The following is a 13,439-nucleotide window of genomic DNA, read 5'->3' as shown; positions in this document are numbered from 1 at the left end:
GTGTACTTTTGATTCTGTGCTTTGGGTGTCGGGCCCGTCGACCCTGGTGGCTTGTCCTGTGACGCATCTTCAAAATGGCGGGCAGAGGGGACAGAGAGACGCGCAAGACGAAAGCACCACTGCGCGGAGCCCCGGTTCAATCAAATGTCATGGACCGCTATACTCATTCTAAGGGGTCCCCCGGAGCTGCCCTGCCTGGTTCTAGTACAGCGTCCGAACGAGTTTTGGAAGAGTCGGCGGAGCCCTCCCTACAGGACATCATGGGCGCCATCTCGGGCGTGAGGGAATCCACCGGCCTACAGTACGAGGCCTTGGCCCATAAACTTGACACCGTGGCTATTGAGGTTAATCTTATTCGTGCTGATCTCGGCAAGACGAATGAGAGGGTGCAATCGTTGGACATTAAATCGTCCAGCCTCACGAAGGACGTCTCGGAGCTCCAGACAGAAATCGGAAATCTCCGTCGGGCGCACGACTTCATGACCCGACGTCTGGAGGATTTTGAAAATAGGGCACGTCGCTGCAATGTTCGCCTGGTTGGTGTACCGGAGAACCCTGAACCCCACTCGGTGGATCTCCTGGTTGAGGATCTGGTCTTGAACCATCTTGCCCCTTCCGGCCTTACGAGGTTCTTCACGGTGGAACGCGCACATCGTGTTCCAGGGGGCAAGGTTCGGCCGGGAGCCCCGCCGAGACCCATTGTAGCGAAGCTTTTTCACTATAGAGACCGGGACGCTATCCTGCAGGCCTCACGGGTGAAGGGCCCGGTGGCCTTTGAGAATGCTACGGTTAACTTTTACCCGGACTTTTCCCAACAAGTTCAGAGACAACGGATGGAGTTTCGTGGGGCCAAGAAACGTCTTCGGGATCGGGGCTTACGTTATGCTATGCTCTATCCCACTAGACTTCGGATCGAGTATAATGAGCGTACCCTTTTCTTTGATCGCCCAGATGCTGTTAATGACTGGCTAGACTCCTTGCCTGACCGTGCTCCTGAGACTGAATCCGCCGCTCACCCTGGTGGTGCCGAAGGTGGTGTGGAGATCTGACTGTTTGGCTCACATGTTTTATTTTGAATACATTTTCAGGATTGTTGACCGGCGTTCCTCTGCATTGTGATTATTTTATCTTTCTTTTGTTACTTTTCGTTCTTGATGTTTGTCAGGGGCGGGTGGAACGGAGACCTTTCCTCCTCCGGGGTCTTTGTGTAGACTAGGGGTTATGGGGCGACAGGCACACTGCAGGTTGGGGTGGCTCTTTAGCTTTTTGCAGGGGTGCAGGGTGGGGGGTGTTTCCCTTCAGTTTGGGGGAGGGGGGCTGGGAAGTTCTTTCTTTTTTGTGTGTTGTTTTCAAGGCGAATTGCTCCTGTGTCTGCTGCTGTTTCTGGTGTCTTGCTCGTGGATGAGGGGTCTTGGCTCGGGTGGTTGGGATGGGGGGTAGAGGGTTGAAATTTGTTTCCTGGAACGTTAATGGCCTGGGAGATCGTATTAAGCGCAGTGTGGTCTTGAATTGTATACGACGTTTGTCGCCAGATATTGTTTTCATGCAGGAAACCCATTTGATTGGTAATGTTTGTAATGCGATGAATAGATGGGGCTACCGCCTTGTGGCGCACTCGGGGTTTACCTCCGGATCTAGGGGTGTGGGTATCCTTGTTCGAACCTCCCTCCCCCTAGCGATTGACGAGGTGATTCAGGATGACCGTGGGAGGTATACTGTCTTGGTGGGTAGATATGAGGGCCGCACCCTATCTCTCTTTAATGTTTATGTTCCCCCGGGTTTACAGACTTCTACTTTCACTGATTTGGGCCGGGTTTTGTTAGATCTCCCTGAAAGTACTCTCTTCCTGGCCGGTGATTTTAATTCGGTGCTTTCCGGTCTTCACGATCGCCATCCCCCTAGGGATACTCCGCAGGCTCAGCAGTGGTTGGGTGGGTTTCTAGATACCTTTGGCCTTGTGGACTGCTGGCGACTTTTGCACCCCACTCAGCTCCAATACACCTTCCATTCTGGGGCTCATGGCAGTCTGTCTCGGCTGGATTATTTCCTGATGCCCGCGGCCCAGTCGTCAGCGGTTCGCGAGATTTTGCATTTGCCAAGGGGTATTTCTGACCACTCGCCGCTCTGGCTTCGTTTCGAGGTTGGGGTGGAGACAGCGGGCCGAGTGGCTCCAATTAACCCATGGTATCTTTCCTCTCCTGAGACTCGTACCCTCTTGCTCAAGTCCATAGATGCATATTTCCTGGAGAACGAGGGGTCGGTCCCTTCGGCTGTGTCCCTGTGGGAAGCCTTTAAAACTGTGATTCGTGGACAGGCCCTCTCCTTGATTGTTGAAGCCAAGAAAGCCGGGAGGAGGGAGGTGGTGGACCTTGAGGGGGAGATCTCTGCTTTGGAGGATGAGTTGGAATCTGGTGTCACGCCTGAGAAGCTCCATGCCCTGGGTCTAAAACAGTTTGCATATAAATCCCTGGTCACAGACGCTGCTAAGGTGATGTTTCGTGAGCAACAAGGCAGATTGTACGATGTGGGTGATAAGGCGGGTAAACTCCTAGCGTGGTTGGACAAGAAGGAAAGAGTTAATCGTGTGGTGCCTGTGATTCAGTCTGCGAGTGGTGAGAATGTGACTGATCCGACTGCCATTGTTGATCGTTTTGCGGAATATTTCCGTGTTGTATATGCTCCCGTGTCTGAGAGGGACGTGGCTGACTCCCGCTTACTCTTGCGCGATATCACTTTGCCCTGTGTCACCGACCTGGACCGTATTGCTTTGGACTCCCCTTTTACGAATGATGAGATAGCGACTGCTATCCGTTCGCTCCGTTCGGGCAAAGCGTTGGGCCCGAACGGGTTGCCCATTGAGTTGTACAAGCTACGCCCCGATAAGATGGCGCCGTATCTTCGCGCCATGTTTCTAGAATCTCGTGAACGTAACATCCTTCCCTATGATCAGCGCCTGGCGACAATTGTCGTCATCCCTAAAGATGGTAAACCACGTGACCTCTGTTCCTCATATAGACCCATATCCCTGTTAAATGTTGAACCCAAGGTTTTGGCAAAACTTTTGGCGACTCGTCTCCTTTCGGTTCTCGGGGATTTGGTCCATCCGGATCAGTCTGGCTTTATCCCGCATCGCAACACTGCTTTGAATCTGCGACGCCTTCACGGCGTGATGGCGAGGGCGGGGCTTCTGACTGAGCCGGCCATTTTGGCGTCCCTGGATGCCTCTATGGCCTTTGATACTGTGGAGTGGCCCTATCTATGGGCGACTCTTGAGAAATTCGGATTCGGGTGCGAGTTTATTAGCTGGATTCAGTTGTTGTACGCGGAACCTCTGGCACAAGTTGTGGTAAACGGTAGAGTGTCGGCTCCCTTCTCCTTGGGCAGGGGTACCCGTCAGGGTTGCCCCCTGTCCCCGTTGTTGTTTGCGCTCGCTCTTGAACCATTGGCGGCCTGGCTCCGGTGGGAACCGTCCCTTAAAGGGATTCGCTGGGCCCCGGACTTCGAAGACCGCGTCTCGCTTTATGCGGACGACATCCTTTTGTACCTTACTTCCCCTCGCAAGTCTTTAACTGTTTTATTTGACGTTCTTGTGTCCTTTGGCGCTAACTCAGGCCTCGTCATCAATTGGACTAAATCCTGTGTGTATGTTTTGTCTGGTGTCTTGCCTCCGTTGCCGAGCAGACTTCCTCTTCAGGTGGCCAGGGATGGCTTCAAATACTTGGGGGTTTTTGTTACCTTGGACTCGTCCCTTCGTTTTGATCGTAATCTCCTTCCCCCGTTACTTAGGCTACGTTTGGACGTTGCCCGTTGGCGCAGACTTCCCCTGTCTCCCCTGGGTCGGGCGGCCCTGTTTAAGATGATGTCATTGCCGCGGTTTCTCTATGCTCTCCAGAATTATTTTGATCCTATCCCTAAGTCCTATTTTCGGGAGATTGAGAGCCTTCAGAGGCAGCTTATTTGGGATGGGCGTCCGCGCATTGCTCTCGCGAAACTTTCCATCCCGTGGTATGATGGGGGCATGGCGCTCCCCGATATTAAGAGATATTACTGGGCTTCCCATCTGTCCGCTATCAATCACGCTATGTTTTCGCCAGGTCGTAATCCGGCGTTTGAAATGGATAAACTTCAGCTTCCGGGAGGTGACTTTAACAGAGTGCTTTATTCTCGCTCCGCTGGGCGCCATCTTGTGGGACCTACATTGACTGCTTTGACGGTGTGGCGTGCCGCGAATGTGAGCTTGGGCTGGGAGGATCGCTTGACGTTGGCGACGCCGCTTTATGCTTCAGAACGTCTGGGCGGTCTTTGGTCTTCCAAGGGTTTCGACCGTTGGGACATGATTGGTATTTCCAAGGTGGGGGATGTGTACTCTAAGGGTTCTGTGCGTTCGTTTCAGGCCCTCCAGGCTGACTATGGCCTGAGTGGTCGGGAATTCTTTCGTTATTTACAGCTCAGGCACGCCCTGGCTTCGGTGTTTGCTCCTGGTGAGATTCCACCTGACTCTTCCCCCCTAGAGGACCGTATCCTTGATGGACATCTTCCTGATAGCACTATCTCCCTGATCTATAAAAAGTTGATTAACAATCGGTCCGACTTATTGGCCCGACTTCGGGAATTGTGGATGGGAGATGGGTTAGAACTTGATGATGAGGATTGGCAATCAGCCCTCTCCTCCCCGAAGGAGGTGGCTATTCCGGCTCGTCTCCGTCTGGTTTAATTGAAGATCCTTCATCGGGTGTACGTGACGGGACCGCGACTGGTGGTGATGGGCTTTTCCTCCGATGGATTGTGTAAGCGTGGGTGTGGTTTGCGTGCTACTTTCCTGCATATTCTCTGGGAGTGCCCGATGGTGGCTGCTTATTGGGCGGCCGTGCTTGAAGTGATGGCTGTGGTGACAGGTGTGTCCTTGTGTCCGGAACCTCGTCGATGTCTTTTGAATGTTTGGGAGCCCACGGACTATTCGGTGGCACAGACTAGATGGGCCACCCTGGGCTATATGGTTGCGAAGCGAGACATTGCACAACTCTGGGGGGCCTCCAGGCCCCCTGACCTCTCGAAATGGGAGGATAACATGGATTGGTCCATGTTCCGTGAGAAAACTGTCTATGTGGCCAGGGGCAGACCCAGGGCGTGGGTGAAGATGTGGGGTCACTGGAACGACTACCGTGGCGACATTTGTACTCCTCCCCTTGTGGGCACTGTTGGGCTTGCCCTGTCTCCATAGGCAAGCGTTCTTGGAACCTTTCATATAGGGGTTGTGCTGGTCTCTCCGGCCCTCCCCCTCCCCCTTTTTTGTACTGACTTCTGTGTCCCTCCCCCCCCCCTCTGAGCTCCTCAGTGCTTAGTGTTTTGCTACTGTACTTCTGTTGCTGTCCCCCCCCTTACATCCATTGAGCTGACCTTCGGTACTATACTTTCGCCTTTTGTGTGTGTTTGTTCTTTCATATAAATAAAATCTGTTTTTGTCCTGTAAATAGAGCTGAGTATTGCATTGTTGATTGACTTTTACCTCTGCGGGCATATATGATATGTGTCTACTCCTCTTTTAGCGGCCGGCCCGTGTGGTTGTAGGCCCATCCTTGTACTTTTTTGCTTACTCAAATAAAGGTTTTAAAAAAAAAAAAAAAAAAAAAAAGGGTTTGTGGGGCTGAAATTTCCATTTTCCCAGATCTAGGGAATGACAGTCTTTTGTCAGAGAACCAACATTTTTTACACAGTTTTGGTATTTTTAGTGCTTTCAAACTCCTTCCAGTTAATGGTAAAAATGAGTATGAAAGCAATATTGGATCCTGGAAAGCTATACATTTAAGAAAAGTAGACACAATTCTGAATTCAGAAAGGGATTATTTGTCTAAATCCATGAAGGTTTCTTTATAGAATTTAACAGTTAAATTTCGAAAAAATTGAAAATTAGTTAAAAAAACAGCCTTTTGTGTCAACGTTTTCAACTGTAACTTCTTCTAATTATGACAGCTCTTTGAAAGGAGTATACCGTTACATCCGCTGGACCTTTCTGGTTGTGGGGATATATAGGACTTGTAGGTTCACCAGAACCCGCGAACCCAGAGCCAAAAACTGAGCAGCAACTTGCAATGGTATTTTATTATGTACCGGGTATAGAGCAATTATTCTGGGAAAATGTATACATGGAAAAATCAATATGAAAGACATCTATGTATTTCTGAAATGGGTACAAATTACAGAGTTCAGAAACAGTACATATTTGCACATTTTCAAAATTGGGAATACTCATACTAGCATGATAATTATTGGTAATTTTTCTAAATGACTTCTTTTTTACACGATGTCTTTCATTTGGAAGGGAGAAATGCATGAAAACTCATTAGGTAATAACAGTTGATTTACAAATCTAAAGTACCCTAAGTCTCTCGATAAAAACGGTACCTCACTTGTGTGGGTCGGCCTTGTGCCCGCGTCAGGAAACGGTGCAAAACACAACGTGGTCACACCTCAATCTCGGAGTGAAAAATGACCCTTGTTTTGCAAAGTGCCTAGCTGTAGTTTTTTAACCTTAGCTCTGCCGGCACCTAAGGAAACCTAGCAAACCTATACATTTTTAAAAACTAGACACGCAGGGGAATCCAGTATGGGGTGACTTGACTGCCTCCCACCAGGTTCTTTTACAAAGAAACCCTTGCAAACCTAAAATATTGTCCAAAAAAACCACATTTTCTCCTCATTTCTGTGGTGGAAAGTTCTGGAATCTGCGTGTATCCACAAATTTCCTTCCACCCTACCTTACCCAAAGTCAAACGAGAAAAATGGTACCCCACTTGTGTGGGTCGGCCTAGTGCCTGCGACAGGAAACGGCACAAAACGCAACCTGGTCGCACCTCAATTTCGCAGTGAAAAATGGCCCTTTTTTTGTAAAGTGCCTAGCTGTAGTTTTTGAACCCTAGCTCTGCTGGCACCTAGGCAAACCTAGCAAACCTATACATTTTTGAAAACTAGACACCCAGGGGAATCCAGGATGGATTGACTTGCCTGCCTCCCACCAGGTTCTGTTACCCAGAAACTCTTGCAAACCTAAAGAATTGTCCAAAAAACAAATTTCCCTCACATTTCTGTGGTGGAAAGTTCTGGAATCTGCATGGATCCACATATTTCCTTCTACCCTGCGTTCCTCAAAGTCTTCCGAGAAAAATGGTACCCCACTTGTGTGGGTCGGCCTAGTGCCTATGACAGGAAACGGCACAAAACACAACGTGGTCATACCTCAATTTCACAGTGAAAAATGACCCTTTTCTGGCAACGTGCCTAGCTGTAGTTTGTGAACCCTAGCTCTGCCGGCATCTAGGGAAACCTAACAAACCCACACATTTCTGGAAAGTAGACACCCGCGGGCTTCTAAGGAGGTATGGCTTGCGTGGATCCCCCATTTTTGTGTGGGAATGTGTGGCATCACTGGGCTCACACAAATTTCCTACCACCCAGCGTTCCCCCAGGTCTCCCGATAAAAATGGTGCCTCACTTGTGTGGGAGGCCCACGTACCCGCGACAGGCAAGGGCCCAAAACGTAGTGAGGCGACTTCAAAATTGCCTATGTGAAATCCACCTGCTTTTGCAAGGGGGTTCGCTGGGTGGTAGGAAATTTGTGTGAGCCCAATGAAACCACGCTTTCCCACACAAAAATGTGTGAAAAAATAGATTTTTTCAGCTAAAAGTGACGTTTGCAAAGGTTTCTGGGTAAGGGAACGTTAGGGGATCCACGCAAGCCATACCTCCTTGGAAGCCCCCGGGTGTCTAGTTTTCAGAAGGATGTAGGTTTGGTAGGTTTCCCTAGATGGCCGCCGAGCACAGGACCAAAAACCCTAGGTGACCTCCCTTGCAAAACCAAATTATTTTGACTTAATTATGTGTTCAGTTCTACCATGGGTCAACAATAATATCTACATTTAGTAGGTAATTCTTAGATGGAATGTACATCTTAACAGAGACAGTCAAAAGACAAACATTCCAGCAAATCTATCTATTCCTCAAACACACACACATACTGGTTGGATTTGGCACGAGGGCGAGTGATGGTTCAGTATATACAATTGTATTAGCAAGTCATTTCACAAAAATGAAATGCACTGTTAATAATTGAAAGGATGAGAAACTGAACCATTGACTCACAGCTCGTGAGCTGTAAAGCCATGTCAAGGCACCAACCTCTTTACAGGCCATTCATACACCTTTCATACGTGTGACAAATACAAAACATTCACACCGCCAGCCGCGGGCCCATCACATTACAACACTCACACCAGCAGACAGCGCCATTGAAGGGCCCATCACTTTCACATGCCCACATTCCTGACACAGCAACTACACAAAGTGATGGACTGCGTGGAGTGGCGCTCAGCTAGCAGTGTGTGTAGTGACCAACAGAAAGCAACTACTCACACACCGCCAACCGAGCACCAGTCCACCCACACCACCATCCAAGCACCAGGCCATGCACATCGTCAGCCTAGCGCCAATCCACGCAGTCCACGCACACCACCAGCCAAGCACCACTCCACACACACCGCCAGCCAAGCACCACTCCACGCACACCACCAGCCAAGCACCACTCCACGCACTCCGCCAGCCAAGCGCCACTCCACACTCACCGCCAGCCAAGCGCCACTCCACGCACACCACCAGCCAAGGACCAATACATGCACACCGCCAGCCAAGCGCCACTTCACACACACCGCCAGCCAAGCGCCACTCCACACACACTGCCAGCCAAACGCCACTCCACGCACACCGCCAGCCAAACGACACTCCACGCACACTGCCAGCCAAGCACCAATCCACGCACACTGCCAGCCAAGCACCAATCTATGCACACCGCCAGTCAAGCGCCAATCTATGCACACCGCCAGCCAAGCGCCAGTCCACGCTCACCGCCAGCCAAGCGCCACTCCACGCACACCACCAGCCAAGGACCAATACACGCACACCGCCAGCCAAGCGCCACTTCACACACACCGCCAGCCAAGCGCCACTCCACACACACTGCCAGCCAAACGCCACTCCACGCACACCGCCAGCCAAACGCCACTCCACGCACACCGCCAGCCAAACGACACTCCACGCACACTGCCAGCCAAGCACCAATCCACGCACACCGCCAGTCAAGCGCCAATCTATGCACACCGCCAGCCAAGCGCCAGTCCACGCACACTGCCAGCCAAGCGCCAGCCTACACACACTGCCATCACATTTTGAATTGTTTTTACAAAACAAACACAAACAAATTGCAAATAGATACAAATCTACTAACACAAAATCTAAAACTAAATACATTGCACTAATGTCAACCTTAAAACAGAATACAATTGTTGAACAATACAGACCAGGCAGTTCATTTTACCACTCATGGATACTCCCAAAAATTATTTTGTGTGTGGTAAGCTCTATAACAAGCAGGCACACACAGCCCAGGGTTAGAAGGACACCCAGGGCAGAAAAGACGAGTCTCCTTCCGCAAACCTCTTCGCCAACAGACTCTACATCTCCTAGTGGGAAAGTCTTTTGTAGATGTGGGAGGAATGTAATCAGGAAAGTGGTGATCTTTCAATCGAGCTACATCCTCCACTACTCCAAATCTAGGAACACTTACCTGTTCCACAACAACAAGGCTAGCTATCACAGAGTGCTGAAACTGAAGAAATGTCAACTTTGACGCAGGAGAACACACCTTAAATACAATAAAAGCATTGAAAGTTGCTAAGTTGAAAAAATGGATGGCCAACTTCTTATACCAAACATAAGCCTTCCGAATAGCAGTGTAAGGTTCCAACCTCTGATCTACTCTGTCAACACCACCCTTGTGCTTATTGTAGTCCTGAATGCACACAGGTTTGTGCACTTCAGCAACCTGACCCCAAACAGGCACAGGTGAAGTACTCGCATCACGGATGGTTGTCAGCATGTACACATTCCTCCTGTCCACTAATTTCACAGCTAGTAGTTCTTCACTACGCAAGGAACTGCACTGACCCCTCTGAACTTTTTTGCAAACAAGCTCTTTCGGAAAACCTTTGCGGTTAGAGCGGATTGTGCCACATGCAAAAGTGTCCACTTTAAACAATTCCTTAAACAATTGCACAGCAGTGTAGAAGTTATCAAGGTACAAATGGTGGCCTCTGTTGAACAGTCTTCTAGCAAGATCCCACACAATTTTCTCTGAAACTCCAAATGTGGACGGACAACCAGGGGGGTCAATAGTGGAATCTCTACCAGTGTACACACAACAAAATTAAAAACATATGCTGTCTTACTCTCAGACAACATATACAGTTTAATTCCATAGCGTGCCCTCTTGCTAGGGATGTACTGCCTAAAAACCAAACAACCCTTGAACAAAGCCAAAGACTCATCAATAGATATTTCTTTCCCTGGAATGAAAATCGATCAACAAAGTGATCAAGAACAGGCCGAATCTTAAAAAGACGGTCACAGTCAGGGTGACTACGTGGCATTGCTAAAGAATTATCCACAAAATGCAGCATGCGTAGCAAAAGTAAATACCGATACACGAGTCATAACTGCTGGAAATATGGCTGTTGCCATCAAGGGACTGGAAGACCAATATGAAGCCAGGTTCGGCTTCCTTACCAAACCCATCAATAAAGTCAAACCCAAAAACTTCTTCAGCTCTTCCAGATTTGTGGGACTCCACCGGGTAGCTCTAGAGCGGGGCCTAAGTTTGTCACTGTTGTCCCTCAAAAACTATTCAGCATACAAATTAGTGTGCTCAACAATCTCACCCAAAAATACATCATCCCTAAATAACTGAAAATAATGTACAGGCAAAAAATTTTCACAATCCACTCTACACCCTGCATCACCGCTAAAGGCAGGCAATATCGGCTGCACCATGCTTGGGTCAACTCAGAGTCCAGCATTTCCAGTAGGAAGCCTAGCAGCCTCAGGCTGCAATACAGAGGCCTCTTGCACCATCCACACAGCACTATCCTGCTCTAAAATAGGCACTTCATCTGCACTGAGAGAACCTTCATCATCCGATGATTCCATGTGGAGAGAAAACTCACTGCCAGAATCTTCCCCTCCTCCATCCGGCTCAGAGGAAGATTCAAGAAGAATACCAACCACCTGCTGAGCAGTCATTCTATGGCTCGCCATAATAATTACTAATAAAGGTAACTTGTCACACAAGTCAACAACAAAAAACAATATGTAAAATAAGCAATGAACAATATTCACCTTTATCAAAAATACCTATACACTCCAAAACTATACCACTCACTTGCCAGAAGCACTTACATCACGTACTCTGCACAGACACAGTATGGATCAACAATATCCCACTAAAAAAAAAAGAGAAAAGAAAATTACACATTAGACAATGCAAAACACATCACAAAGATTTTCTTGCTCAAAACACTAACTAAATATGCTGCCACTATGAGACCACTTACAAAAAAATTCCTTCCCTACATTACAATATTACTCATTTGGAGCAAATACAACACAAATATTTTACTTACCAAAAAACTGCAAGTATGCAAAACTGCACAACAACCACTGTTGAAACCACAAACAGGAATCAAAAGATTTACACTAGAATAAAAAGGAGAAAAAAACATTACAATCACATATGCAAACAATGCACCAAACCACTATCCAAGCTAAGGGGTAGGTGGGCCTAAGAGTATAAATTAAATATTCACCCCCGTAAAAGGGGAGCAACCCTTGCCCCTGAGGCCACCCCCCAAAACAAAAATTAAAAAAAAACTCTGGTGTCTAATGGCTTCTGCCCCCTTGGGAGCAGAAGGGCCTAAAAACATACTGCTACTCTGCCACCCAAAGAGGGCAGAAATGGTCACAATCATCCTCCCATAAAGAGGAGTAAACCATATCCAAAGGCGGCACCCCACCGTTAAAAAAAAAACTTGGTGGGCTACTGGCCCTACAAAAAAAAAAAATATGCCGAACTGCCCCTCAGGGTGATATCAAAGGGATGATGGACGGAGCACTTCAGCAAATCTAACTTTCACCCCCGTCAACTAATCTGGGTTTAATCCATCATCATTCTTTAGCTCACTCCACCACCCGAGTTCAATACATTTAAATCTGCCCCCCCGGGGGGCAAACAAAGAAAAATTATAGGCCCCCAAAAGGGGAGTGACCCTTGCATGAGGGGTCGCTCCCCAAAACTAAATTTTATAAACTGGGCTCCCTACAATGGCCCCCATGTAAGTCACCCTTGCCCATGGGGCCGCTCCCCAGCACATTGGCCCAATTAAAACATTTTTTTTAATTCGGCCCCCCCCAGGGGGGGGCAGACAAAACGATTTATAATGCCCCCAAGGCTAAATTATAAAATATAGGCACCCTAAAATGGCCCCCATGGGAGTGACCCTTGCCCAAGGGGCCACTCCCCAGCACAATGGCACAATTTCTCAAATAAAATTAAAATTCTGCCCCCCCCAGTGGGGCAGACATAGCGATCAACATTGCCCTCAAAGGGAGAGCGACCCTTGCCTAAGGGGTTGCTCCCCAGGACTAAATATTTTTAGAGGCCTCCCTAAAATGGCCCCCATGGGAGTGGCCCTTGCCAAAGGGACCACTCCCCAAAACAATGCCAGATTTTGCGCCAATTTTTTAATAAAATAATTAATTTTCTGCCCCCTCCTGGGTGGCTGACAACGCAAATATTTGTGCCCCCTAAAGGGGAGCGACCCTTGCCCAGGGGGCCGCTCCCCAAACTAACAAACATTACCAAAAAGTAAAAAAAATCCTTGCCGTCTAGTGGGCATTCCTGCTGCATGATCGCACGATTGTGCTGCAGGAATGCTCAAAAGAGACATTGAGGGAAAGGAAAACCCTTTCCTTTTCCCCGATGCATCTTTCGACGCGCAGGAAGCAAATGGCTTCCCTGCGCGTTGGGAGAGAAAGGGAACCTCCAATGACGTCAGCACGCCTCGCGCGCTGACATCATTGATGATGCGGATGGGGAGGGCGGGGGAGGCAGTGAAAGGTCTTTCCCTGCCTTCCCCGTAAAAAATATTAGGATCGCGCACCCACTGGGTGTGTCCAGCCCATCTAGAACGTCAAAGTAATCGGCAAGTGATCTGAGAGCCCCTCGGAAGGATATCTGCCTCCACTACCCTATTCTCTGCCACCCGAGGGACAAACAAATATTCAAGACGAGAGAAGGAATTGTGGACCATAGAGAGATACATATAGCCCTGAGTATTCCGGTGCATCCAGCACCAGGGGTCCTCCCATTCAAGCCCAGACACCAAAGAGGAAAGCTGTGTGACTTGGCTAGCTGACGCACCCTCCCCCGGCCTCCAGCGATTCTGGGTCACATCAAGCACGTCATTCCAATCACCCCCAACAGCCCCAGCTTAATTTTATCCAGGACCCCCCTGACATTCCTGCTCACTATTCTAAGAGTCCCGGGGGACGCCCAAGAG

At 48.9% G+C, this 13,439-nt stretch overlaps 1 pseudogene across 4 annotated transcripts in view; it reads left to right on the top strand.

Moving 5' to 3' along the window:
• Positions 1 to 13,439, top strand: part of LOC144781899 (adenosine receptor A1 pseudogene) — a 316,798-nt pseudogene that overhangs the window by 161,880 nt on the left and 141,479 nt on the right. The gene's annotated exons all lie outside the window — the stretch shown is intronic.

This window comes from Lissotriton helveticus, chromosome 9 (genome assembly GCF_964261635.1).
Source record: "Lissotriton helveticus chromosome 9, aLisHel1.1, whole genome shotgun sequence".
In the NCBI taxonomy this organism is placed as follows: domain Eukaryota; kingdom Metazoa; phylum Chordata; class Amphibia; order Caudata; family Salamandridae; genus Lissotriton; species Lissotriton helveticus.
The sequence above is the reverse complement of the archived record's forward strand: the minus strand, read 5'-3'. Positions and strand labels throughout refer to the sequence as shown.